This window comes from Rhodamnia argentea, chromosome 5 (assembly GCF_020921035.1).
Source record: "Rhodamnia argentea isolate NSW1041297 chromosome 5, ASM2092103v1, whole genome shotgun sequence".
Taxonomy (NCBI): Eukaryota; Viridiplantae; Streptophyta; class Magnoliopsida; order Myrtales; family Myrtaceae; genus Rhodamnia; species Rhodamnia argentea.
The window spans coordinates 21,472,396-21,486,353 of record NC_063154.1 but is presented as its reverse complement, the minus strand read 5'-3'; positions in this window follow the sequence as shown (position 1 = coordinate 21,486,353).

Genomic DNA, 13,958 nt, shown 5'->3' with positions numbered 1-13,958 from the left:
TCAAAAGTTAATAGGTGGAGCGTGATCGGATGAATATAAGATTGACTAAAAACATAAAAATAAGGAACATGGTATATTTTAACATGTACTCATTTAGATGTGTGTGAAAAATTGAAGTTGATGAGAAGATGAGCTCTACTTCACATTTTTTTTTTGTCTTAGATAAAAAGAAAACGAACATAAAAGGAAAAGGTGATTGCCGGTTCAAAGTTTCACCTAACGAGGGGCCTCCCGCCACCTCACTCTTTCTCTTTCTCTTTCTCTCTCTCTCTCTCTCGTAGGGTAAACTAAACACATGATCATGTACTAGAAGATGAGGCAAATGGGGCCTTCTTGTCATCTTCTTCCGTCACTTTATTTTGAGCCCTCCATCAACGTGTAATATTACCTTGTTGCCCCCTTACCTCTTCGGTATACATTCTCCATGCGTCACCCATGTACACACAAGTAACTTTAAAAAAGCAAATGAGGAAAAATTGTTCAAAAAACTCTAAATGTATTGCATTTGGCCAATTCAGTCCTAAATATTTCATGTTTTTTTCTAATCAAGTTCATCCAGCCAATTTCAACAGAAAATCGTTAACATGAATGCTGGTAGTGCCACGTAGGATGGCCGGCATTGTCGTGCATTTTTTTTTTAAAATTCAAAATTTTTATAAATTATATTTATGTTTATTTTTCTTTCTTTCTTTCTTTCTTTCTACCAACTCCGGGGAGGGTGCTTAACACAAGTGAGGGATGGCGACCCTCGTCAACCACTGGGGGAGGCCCGGGAAGCCCTAACCAATCGCGGGCAAGGGAGGGTCCCGGCCCTCACTAGATCGGTGAGGGTTGGCTGGCTGCCTCCATCGGGGATTGGAAGGAAAAAAAGAAAATAAAAGAAAAAAAATTATTCGACCGTTCCACATAGGAGGGTTAGCCAACACATCGGTGATTTTCGACTAAAATTGGCAAAATGAGCTCAACCGACAAAACGTGAAAAATATTTGAGATTCAATTGGCAAAATTGAAAGATTTATGACTAAATTGGCCAAATTATATTATATTTCCAATTTTTTGTATAATTTTCCCAAAAAGTGATTTGTTGAGCCACAAGTTTCCTGAATTCCTTTGGAATTTACTGAAAAATTAAAGAAGCAAATACCTATATGAGGCCTTTTCTGATCTGGTTTTGTCTCTGAGCGACTGTATATAATGCGAGAAATTTAATGGGTATCTGTCGGTACTCAAGAATGGCCGGTCATTGATTAAGTATTGGCACTTTAGATCACAGCCACAGACCAAGCTAAAGAGAAGACTGTTGATCCGGCTAAGGCAATCCGGAGCAGTTGAATGGACAATTTGTCACATACGCTGAGTCATGGCAAATTGTTATAAAAAGATCATTGACCGTGGAGACGCACGAACTCTTGAAAAAAAAAGTTTCTACATTCTATCAATGTAATTTTATTTTCTGTCTTTCTAGCAATTTCTTTCTAGTCATTCTCATGGTTTACGCAAATTCTAATGTAGAGTTTCCGGCCAATTACTATTGGAAATAGCTAACATGGTGATTCACAAGTTGTCCACGTCAACGTGCATCTTATGACTGCTAATGATGACTGGACATTAGCTTAGCAATTTTCGGCAGCACTTGATCGGAAGGACTACATTGAAATTTCGCATGAAGGTTTCGGATTGCATTGACAAAATTAAAAATTTTAAGACTAAATTGGCATCATACAATAGATTTATGACGGATTGGTTAATTATCCCGTGGAAAGTGTCATAAGTAAAAAACTGGACAAAGGTCTAGAATGTCATCGGCTTGACAAACTTTATTAATGAAGAGAAAATGATCAAGTTGACCCTAAATTTTGGCCCGATGTGCATTTTCATTCTCAGATTTTTAATTTGTTAAATGTGATCCTATAACTATTCCTAAATAGTCAATCTACTCTAAACTTTCAATTTGTTCAGTTTAGTTCCTCGACTTCTTATAACAAAGTCAAATAAGTCCTTCGGTACTATTCACAAGTTACATATTTACACAAAGCCCAAATTTTAGCTCATCTTTTCATTTCAATCCATTTCCTAAATCAACAAAAAAAATATGCTATCTTTTTATTACCTTTTAAAATTTTTGGTCTTTGTAGAATTACTATAGTTCCATTTAAGCATTTTTATTTTAGGAACCCTATAATACTAAAACGTCATTTAGAGTTATATCGGATTCAAAATCATATTCTAAAAATAAATGTTTGCACTAGAATAATTAATCAAACAATTAATTTATCGATGGATTTCTCATACTTACATTAATCTAAATGATAATCCTAATTTTTTAGACAGATAAAATTTTCAAATTTTTAGGTTTCGTGTTTCCTCAATTAAATTTTGATAAAAAAAAATTAATATGGCAATATTATCAACCCGCTACAACTCTAAATAAGGTTCTACTTTTACTGTTATAGATATCATAAGCTAAAATATGCTTAAATGGAACTATCATAAGACTTTAAAGGTCAAAAAGTAATAAAAAGATGGCGTATTTCTTGTTGATTTAGGAAATTGAATGAAATGAAAGAGTAATATAAAATCTGTGCAATAGTGTATTTATGAAAACTTCTGAATTTTTTTTTATGAAAAGTTGAGGGATTATATTGAACATATTAAATGTTTCGGGACTATGTTGAACAATTAGAAATAATTGAAGGGTCACATTGGACAAATTAAAAATTCAAAAATGACATTTCAAATGAGCAAAAGTAGGGACTATTTGTGCCATGTTTTCAATAATGAAAGATTTAACCAAATGGCAATAAACCTGCCCATCGTTCATCCTGATATTTAGTATGTTTACTTTCAGATTTTGAAATGGCCAGATGAAGTTGAGAGTCAACCTGTTGGGAAATATAGTAGCAGTCAACCATGCAGCGGGGATCAAGTAGTACTGACATTGGCCTAGGAGACGTGATGAACACTAGGGGACAAGCGTGTCGTGGTAATGTGTCAAACTCGATGGGAGGAGCAAATTGAAATTACGGTAATTATGGATTATCAGTTCCAGGGTATGTCAGTTCCATCTTGAAATTTAAAACCGGATTGGGCAAGTTTGGTTCCCAATTTTTGAAATCAAGTACCGGCCCAATCGGTCCTGGAATTGAACCGACCTGATCGACCGATCCGGTCTTGTTCCAGGTCAGTCTTAAAACCGGTAATCCCATTTTTTGTTCCTTTTATACCCTATGTCTTGATGATTGACTAGTCTTTCACTGGATTTTCTAGTCATTACTCTATATCATGACAGTGTATTAAATAATAGTGGGAAACAAATTTATGATCATTACTCTTTTTCTGCTAAAGGTCGAAGAGAAATGTAACCTAAGAATCTTAAATTTTAAGAGAAAAAGAATTATAAAAAACAAGCATATCAGTTTGGTCCTGTCGAGGCGGTCTAGCTCTACACTCGGAATTGGAAACTGGACCGGGAGCCGCCGGTTCCAATTTTGAGAACCGGATTGGTTTCCGAGGAAATCATCCAGAATTGGTGGGTCCCTGAGTTGCAACCGGATGGATGCTTACCCCTGACGGTAACTCGTACCTTCAAACATAGGACATCCAATGACTAGGCATGGACAAGTAAATTAGCGTCAACTTGTGCGCTTCCCGCGCTACAACCGGGACAGGTCCAAGTTAACCGAGGGTTAACCATTGGTAAGAAGAACTGTTTATATAATCCCTTTGTCAATTTAAATGCCCCAGTCGAGGTAAACCACCTTAAATGCATTTAACGGGTTACAGTTTTAACTTAAGAGAGATTTGAAGGGTAGGAATTCCTTGACCTCTTTCAATAGGCCACTAAAGTGTCCAAGTATGAACAATTGTGGAAAGAGAAGGAAAACAAGAGATATTAATAAGGAAAGAGCTCGGGGTCTCTAAGTGAATCAACTCTATTATTCCCGTGGTCTTTTTACTAGTAGTGCTAGATTGCATTTTTCATTGTTTGTTTAAATCACCGACCTTCATTCATTCAGTTCCTCAATGACATAAACCACATATTAGATTCATCTCAATCACAACATCCAGGCTTCTCTTACTACTACGCCTCAAATGCATATTTCATAATTTTGACTCAATGTACCGGTATATATGACTATCTTGACATCGAATTTCATTATGGTCTCCCTTTGGTGCTCATATAGGGATTTCACATGACCTTCATAACTTCAAGTATACTGATATCTAGTTGAATCTAAGGCAGTCAAGGACATGAGGTTCTTTTTCCACTTTGGAACGGGTCTCCCACAAGTCAATGACCTGATGATATCTTCATGCATCTTTACTTTCACATCGCTGGCACTCAAAACATCACACTCAGCATTGTACCCCAACTACACTTTAACACTACCCGTGCACTCTTAATTGGCACGATTTAGCTAAAATGACAACATCACATGTATTCACGACGCTAATTCCTTTACCCTTTTAGTTTCTTAGCTAAAATAATGCCTTCTAAGTTGCCTCCTCATACTATAATGCTAGAAGATACAACCACCAATCCTAATCTGCCTATGCCTATTCAAGTCATTGTTATTTGTGGTATCATGAGCACTAATTCTTCCTCTACATTTTATCTATTAAAGTAACAGACACAAGTTCATCATATTCTCTCTTCTTCACTTATAATTAAATCATGAATCTCATCAAAAGTCAAGCTTCTTGATGATATGCTCAGAAACCGACACATCGTTGTTCATCTTTAAGTGAAACAAATATCGTATCACGTATACCTTGTTCAGTCTATAGGGTTTCTCGCACATGTTCTACAACTGATTCATCAATCCCATAGTGGTATGATCTTTCACGACATTGAAGGCAACATTACAAGCAATGTCAATCAAATACCACCCAATGCTTGTCTATCTAGCTAATCCCAATTAGCTTATTTCATCTACTCTGTTTTCTCCCAGGCCAAATGTAAGTGGATATTTATCTAATACAAATCTTTGATTTGCCTCTTCTAGAAATCGAAATCCTTTAGTTGATTTTCAATTTTCCTTCCTCTAACGCTATCTATTCACTCCAACCCAGGTAAGCTTGGCTCTGAGACCAATTGTTACAAAAAATAATGATCAAACATAATAATAAATTTAACAAGGAAATAGATCGAATTTATGTGGATCGGTCGGCGAAACTTACCTCAAGAGGATCTCACTACAAATCAAGCATGTAATGGAGATTACAAATACTCGAGTCAAACACACACTCTATATATTTTCCGACACCCAATTACATCCAATAGTCACATAATATTAAGCCTTCACAATTTCTCACGAGATAATCTCTCAATTTCACAAAAGTATTCGCAACATAACCACATGAATTCGTCGGCGAAACCACTCATAATCTAGTTTCACTCACGAAGAAAATGCCCAGGATGTAAAAGAACAAACTTCACAAAAGGAATTTCCTCCGTCCGGGAAGAACAACTCAGGGCAAAGACATTGCTCGAGCCAAAGAAATTTATATGTCGGAAAAATGACACAAATAAACCCTAAATTTTGGCCTTATGTGTAAAGTCATCCTTTAACTTTTAATTTGTTTATTGTGATTCTTGAACTATTCCTAAATCATTAATTTAGTCCCTAAAAGTTTAATTTGTCGAATCTCGTCCATGATCTCTCCATAAAAAGTCAAAAAAATTTCTGATTTCACTATTGCCCGATTTTCATATTATCTTCTCATTTCAATTATTACCTTAATCAACCACAAAAAAATTGACTATCTTTTTATTATTATTTTTTACCATTTTAGTTTTACAATAGTTCCATTCAAGCATATTTAGCTTATGGTCTCTACAGCATTAACAGATGCTCATTTAGAATTGCATAAAATTTATGAACCTGCTATTTTAATTTCCTAATACTGATTTATATTAACCGAGAGAACATGGAACACAAACAATGGAAAATTTCATCTATTAAAGAATTAGGAACATGATTTTGATTAATATAAGTACGAGAAATATATAGATTAATCAATATCGTTAAAGTATACCTATGGACAAATTTATTATTAGAGTAAAAGGAATATGAGTACAGTATAGCTCCAAATGGTTATATTTTTACTTTATTACGCGAGATCACAATATAATGTACTTAAATGAAACTATAATATTTTTTTACAAAGACCAAAACGATAATAAGGTAATAAAGCATATTTTTGTTGATTTTGGAATAGACTGAAATGAAAAAACATTCTAAAAATTGGGCAATGGTGTATTTACGAGAACTTATGAATATAATCGAATGACTTATTTGACTTTCTTGTAGGAAGTTAGAGGATTAAATTGAACAAATTGAAAGTTTTAAGCCTAGATTGGATATCTAAAAATAATTTTAAATGACAGAAAAGGGTAACGAATCTCAACCTTCTACATAGAACCGTGAGAACCCTTGCGGGTTTACACAAGAACATTAGTTTCCATGTTATTTCTTTTCTTTTTTCTTTAGAGTACATATAACCGAGTCCCTTCAAACTTGGGCAACATGGGCTGGGCTTTCATATTCTTCAATTAGAGTCGGTTATGTTGGATGGGCTCAAATTCGAGATATATTATAGATCTATTAAAAATTTGCTCACACGTACCTGGTCTTCCTGTTGGAGATAGAAGATTATAAAATTTTGAGGCTTCTGTACCAATTCGGAACGCTTTAGCTTTGCTTATGAATGGTCCCAAAAGCAATTAATCCCAGAAACAGCAAGCCAACTTGATTTGATGGCTTACCAAATTCATGCATCAATATAGACAAATATCTGCGGAAGAATTGGACACATATTGCCGATTATCATGGCTTCTTATGCGTGATTTCGGATCAGTGTAAAATAGGATTGTTTAAGGCACATGCTAAGAAATAATTCGGCTAGTTGGTCTGTCGGTTGTGGCCGACGGTTGTTGCCTGTTGTTGGGGCCAGCGGACCCCGCTAGCCGAAAATCCAACTAAGGAAGGAAAAAAAAGAATAAAATGGGAAAATGAAAGAAAATAAAATACAAAATAATTTTAAAAAATAAAATAATTAGCCGCGCCATGTAAGGCGGTTGGCACCAATGTCAGCAATTTCCGATCAAAATTATCCGAAAGAACTATATTAGTTAATTGTAAAAAAAAAAAAATTAGGACTAAATTAGCAAAACTGAAAATTATATAATTGAATTAGCTGCCCTAAATTAGGTTGACTTTTTCTTCGTAATATTCCCTATAAAGGCCCATAGATAATGTCAACAAAAACCAGAATATCTAAAAAATAAAATCGATGAGAAGAAAAAGAGAGAAGAATAAAATTGTCAACAAATTAGAATTTCAGTAGTAATTTGTTTATTGTTTGATGACTGGGGAAGCGTACATCAATTAAGTATATCCTGGGCCTATGAAATAGTTTGCATTCGAAAGTTTATGAAATCAAACTTATGTCGACTTGATTCCCAAATAAGTTCTTTAACACTCAAATCCAATATCATAGCGTGGGTTTTTTTTCCCCCTTAAAGAAAGGCATTTATTTCATATCAAAGAAAGATACATCACTTCAAGATAAAAAATGAAAATCACACAAAGCAAGTAAATCTGAAAAATGAATCAACTTGGTACAGGCGTGCGAAACTCGTTCATTCCTCAAGGATGGATCTATCATTGCATCGGTATAATCGATGGTCGATCACCAATATGACATCATAATGAGCACACACCGAGAAATCCCTTTCTAGTAGCTACTACTTTGCCAAAAGGCGATGTATCCCTAGGTTCGATATTCTCAGCATTATTACCGTACATAGACAATAACATCACAAATAGGTTGAGAAAGTACATAAAATGCCCGGTAAATCCCATATCTATATTTAGATTAGAATAGAAGATTACTCAAATGTAGTTTTAACTTTAGATCGGGAGAGAATAAATGTACAAGGCTACCTGTTGATTACAAAATCACTTTCGGATAAATCGATTGGCGGGAAAAAAAGTTTCGAAAACTTGCGAATCACTTGACAAACCGAAGCAAGCACCTGGAGCTGGAGTGACTAGAAACGGAGAGAATAAATTCTTTCGAGACAGTCGCACTTCGATCTTTAGAGCTTGTAGAGGATGTCGATCACTTGTCCATGAAAATAACAAAGAAAATTTAAAACATAGAAGGATGGAGATATCCAAAGGATTATGGAGGAGAGGGAGGAGTAGACATGTAGACGCGGCCGGTTCGGTGGAACCGCCGGTTCCGGTTCCACGAAAAGGTGGAACCGGAACCGGCCGTGAAAAATGGCGGTTCCGGGCCGGTTCCCGGGCCGGTTCCGGTTCCGCTGCGGAACCGGCGGTTCCGGTTCGGAACCGCCGGTTCATTCCGATTCATTTTTAATAATAATTTTTAAAATAATAAATAATAAAATAAATATAATAAATTATAAATTATAAAATACAATTAAATTGTACATTGTAATAAAATATGGGAAAAAAAAAAAAAGAAGGAATGGGCTTGAACTTAATGAATTATCATTAAGCGACCTACATATCTTCTTGGGAATAGAAGAATCAAAGCCCATGTAGTTCTTTTTACCTTTGAGAACCCCAACTTACCTCATCGTCAATCGTCGCTACCCGTTGTGGTACCCGTGGCGGTGGTATCTCCAACATCATCGCTAAAAAATTCATGTTCACGATCTAACTCTTGGTGTCGATATTTCGCCCTCGTCCAATCGCCGACACAAGCTTGAGCTTCCACAGAGTCCGGGCTTAATCTTGAACGGCGAGAGTCCAAAATTAATCCTCCAGAACTAAATGCTTGTTCAACTGCAACCGTTGAAGAAGGGGTTGCTAATATTTGACGAGCGATGAGGGCGAGAACTGGATACTCGATTTGGTGACTCTTCCACCACTTCAGGATTTCGAAATCTGTACTATGTTCCGCATCACGAAACTCAAATTGAGTGGTTAAATATTTTTCTAATTCAGAAATATTACCTGTTGCCCCTTTTTGTTTTTTTTGCCTACTCTTAAGCATATTATACCCTCTACTAAGTGAACTACCACCTTCGCTACGTGAGGCGTAGATTGTAAAGGTCCGTAATCACTTAAATCATATCTACTACAAAATTCTCCATATAATGCTACTATAGATTCTTTAACATGTCCTAATATATTTAAAATATCTATTGAATCATCCAAATGTAAACAATCATGATAATACACATTCAAATAATCTTGTAAACCGTCTAATTTAATACGTGGATCAAAAACAATACCAACTAAATAGACAAGAGGAATTTGCAAATAATAATGCAACCATTTTTCTCGCATTACTAAAATAGTTTGACCTAATTCGGTATCTTTTTCATATTCACTAAAAACACTACTAATATTAACACACTCTATTAAAAATAAATGCGTTGTAGGATAATAAATACCAGATAAAGTCTTAGTAGCATCATTAAAAATTTTCAAAATATCTAAAATTTTCTTGCAAACGTCCCAATGTTGAGGAAGTAAAGTAATTTCAGGAATATTTTGTGAAATAAACATACATAATAAATCTTTATATTCAAAAGTTTGCCGAAGCAACTCGTACGTAGAATTCCAACGAGTCGGAATATCTTTTGGAAATTTTCTTGGCCTTCTCCCATTTTGTTTACAAAATTTTCCCCATGATTTCATACATTGGGGACGACTCCATAAAAATTTAATTGCACTTTTTATTGGGGCGAGAGAAGTGTCAAGAGTTCGTAAACCATTTTGTACACATAAATTTAAAACATGACAAGCACATCTAATATGAAAAAATTGTCCGCCAAAAGTGGGTTTGCAAATATTTTCTAATTCGGGAATAGAAGCGGTATTTGCGGCGGCATTATCAAAACCAATTGAAAATACTTTATTTATTAAATTATATTCTTCTAAAACTTGCCTAATTATTCTATAAATATTATGAGCCGAATGGCTTTCATCAAAAACTCGGAATGCAATAAGTCTTTTTGAATCATCCAATTGTCATCTATCCAATGACACGTGACACCCATATAACAATGAATTTGCCAAGGATCACTCCAAATATCGCTACCTATATGCACACGTCCATTGAATTCCGCAAAAAATTTTGCTAAAGATTTTTTTCCTTTTTATAAAGATGAAAAACTTCGCGTTTAAGAGTATTTTTTGGAATAGTTGGCGCTTGCGGAACCAACGCAGTATTTATCAAATATTTCATATTAAAATTTTCACCGGTATTAAACGGAGCATGATCAAGGGCAACATATTCACCTAATGTTTGTTTATAAAGTGCTTCAAGTGAAACGAAATAAAGGATGAGGCTTAAAAGTGGCGTACCCGGAAATTTGTTGTTGCGTATTGTCGATCCCCGCTTGCGTTGGATGTTTTTTCGTCAAATGCCGACGGAATGTTCCGTAACCGTCTCCTTTCGTGAATTTATAAGTTTGCGAACAATATTTACATTTTACATTATACTTACCTTCGACTTCATCACGTACCTTGTCGAAGTGTAGCCACAAGTCCGATGTATTATCTCGGCCCTTCCGTTCCGGCTCATTTGCCGTTGACGTTTCTTCGACACCGAGTGGGAGGATGAAGACTTTCTTGTGTTGGGATGTGCTCGACGTTCGGAATCGGGACATAGTTGATATTATCGTCGTCGTCTTCCCAACTTGCATACTCACGAGGATCGTATTCATGAAAGGGATAGTCGGAATCTCCCATAGCCATCTTGCCCTTGTCGGCATTTACGCTTCCACTTGCCATTTTTTGAGAGAATTGATCGGGATTGAGAGAATTGGGAGAATTTGAGCGATTTGAGAGGATTTCGAGAGAGAATTCGAGAGATTGTTCGGAGAATTTGTGACAAAAATGAAAGGGAAAGCATATGTATTTATAGGCAAGAATCATTTTTTTTTTTTTTTTTTTTTAAAAAAAATGAAAAGCAACGGCCAAAGAGCCGTTGCCAACGGCCCAAAGCGGGCGCGGGGGGAGGGGGGGGCCGGGCGAGAGCCCAACGGCTCTGCGCCCCGGCCCACCATCTTTTTTTTTTTTTTTTTTTTGTTCGAACCGCCGGTTCCGGGCCGGTTCCCGCGTTTCCGGAACCGTGGGCCCGGTCAACGGGCCGGTTCCGGGCCGGTCAACGGGCCGGTTCCGGGCCCACGGGCCCAAATGGCACTCACTATAGACATGGCCACGAGTCATGAACCGCCGGTTTCAATTTATGAACCGGCGGTTCCGGTTTATGGTCATGCTTGAACCTGAACCGGCCCTTGAAGGGGCGGTCCCGATTCTAGTTCCGGGTTGGGACCGGTTCAAGGGCCGGTTACGATTCGATCCAATTTTAGGCCATTGGGTTTTTTTTTTTTTGTTGCTATTCAGAACCGGTTTGGAACCACCGGTTCCAGGCAGGTTTCGATTCGAAATCGAAGGTCCCAATCAACGGGCAGGTTTCTATTATTCCACGGGCCGCTTTAGAGCCGGCTCCAGGCCCAAACCTGCCCATGGCCATGTTTAGGGGGGAGACAGGGTAAAAGAGCCCTCTCTCTCCTTGGGGAATAGAGTTGCAAGGAAGAGAAAAATGAGGCGATTGGGTAGAGAAGAAACCCTAGGGAGACAGGGTCGTTTAGAGATTAATTTATAAAATAGATTTTTCAAATGCCTCGTCTTTTGCTTGATTGAACAAAAAATCAGGCGTACCGTTGAAATATCCCATAAGAATGATCAAGCCTTCTTTTTCTATTAAATAGGGCCATCTAAGAACATTCATAAATTCATCAAGTTTTAAGGCTCCGTTTTTTTTTAAATGAATAATTTGAAAAAAAATATTCAAATATGATCTCTTAAAATAACAATTAAAATAAAAGGAATAATCAATAATCCTTTTGTGACAGTACTTCAATCATGTCCCCGGCTGATATTTCTTGTCATTCCTCAGTGGTGCAATTTTTTTTATTTTTTATTTCTGGAGATGTTGTCGCATAATGTTGGGTCGTTTTCTATCAATGTTAGCTTTTTGGAGCTATCTATGTATATACAGTTATCAAGATACCAAAATATCACATGGTGTTTGACCTGAAAAAGAAGCAGCGAGGATGCAAACGAGGAATGTACCTCGTTTGAGCGGTTTGCATGTGTCAAACTCTCCTGGGAAATTGTGAAAAAAAAAAAGGTAACACTAGAGATACTAAAACTTATTTGAATGATTCAGCAAGTATTAAGCGACTATTCAAATTAGTATGTTCGTTTGAGCACCCAACAGAAATTTACCACATCATTTGCAAAACTCATTTAGTACGTGAGTCTCAATATCTCTACCGTTATTCAAGTATTACGATGCTAAATTTAACCTATCTAATTGTATATGCACCTTCTTTCAGCTGCCCTCATTGAGCATTGTCAGGAAGCTCACCAAGATCCTTGAACCATGAATGTATGTCTAGCCTCATGAATATATGTCTACCATTAGGATTGCGTAATAGGTATTTCCAAATTACCCCTCTCTTTTTTCCGTCTCAATGTATTAATGATTGGATAATATTATATTTATGATGTCAACAACTACACTGAATATATAGTTGCACATTATGAATAAAAAAGAATAATTAATCAATGTCATAAATTACATGTAATTAACGACATAAATCATAGATGACTGAATAATATTAAAATCATTCATAACCTACTTAGAAAACCTCACATTTATATAAGGAAAACTTCCAAATAAGGGACCCAAGTGCCATCATTTTTTTAAATAAGGGCCTAAAGTGGTTATTGTTTCAAATAAGAGCTCAAAGTACTCTATTTGTCTCAAATAAGGCCCTAAAGTGGCCATGCCTATTTCAAATAAGGGGTTGACCTCGCCGGCTAGCTAAATATTCCGACCAATTAGGGGCATTTTCGTCAAAACATAATTTTAACCTAATTTTTAGTTAAATTACATTAAAAACTAAAAAAAAAAAAGTTTAAAAAAAAAGGAGATACAGGTAGGAGGGGGCTACCCTCCCACATTTATCTTTTTTTTACACATTTAATTTTTTAAAAAATTTTGGAAAACTAAAAAAAGGAAAAAATAAATAAAAATATTAAAAAACTAAATGACCAAAATGCCCCTACTACCGATGAGCCACACTCTTTTTTTAGACTGATAAAGTCACTTGAGGTCCTTATTTGAAGCAACATTCACTTCAAACTCTTATTTGAGACAATAATGGCACTTCAAGTCATTATTTGAAATAATGTCAACTTCATGCCCTTATTTAAGAAAATAAAGGCACTTCGAACCTCTTTTTGAAATTTTCCCTTTATACGATGATAATTTGAAGCATATATTAGCCACATAAGAACTATTTTATCAATTGTAATTACACATTTAATGTAGCGCCTTAATAATAAACAGGCTTATCTTGTTAACTTTACTGTACCTTAACTATTTATTTGAATATATTACGTAAGTATATCTATATTTTAATAAAAGGAAATAGTGCTTTTCTGTTTTCCCGCCAAAACTTACAATATTAACTATTTTATCTACAAGATTATTGTCCGAGAGTAAATCCACAACTTTAAAATATCAAAATAAAAATCAGTTCTACAAAAAGCCCTTGTCCAAAGGACAATGCATATCTGATTAAAAAAAGGACAATGCATAAAGCCAATCCATTTTTAGTAATATGAGGCAAAAATTGATGGCACTACAAATTTCCTTTTTTTTTTGGTAATCCTCACCTGAGAAATTAAAAGATGTTTTGGACTTAGAGGGACGGGGTTGACCACTGGCCACCAAGGTCTGCCCCTATAACACGTAGCTATCCTTTAAGGAATACCGTAAAGATCTCAATTTCTTTGCAAAATGTTCAGTTTGAGTAAAATCCTAGTAAGTACCATCGATAATCCAAAAGTTAAAATTAGGAAGATTGTCATCTCAACTTCACCGGACTAATTGCT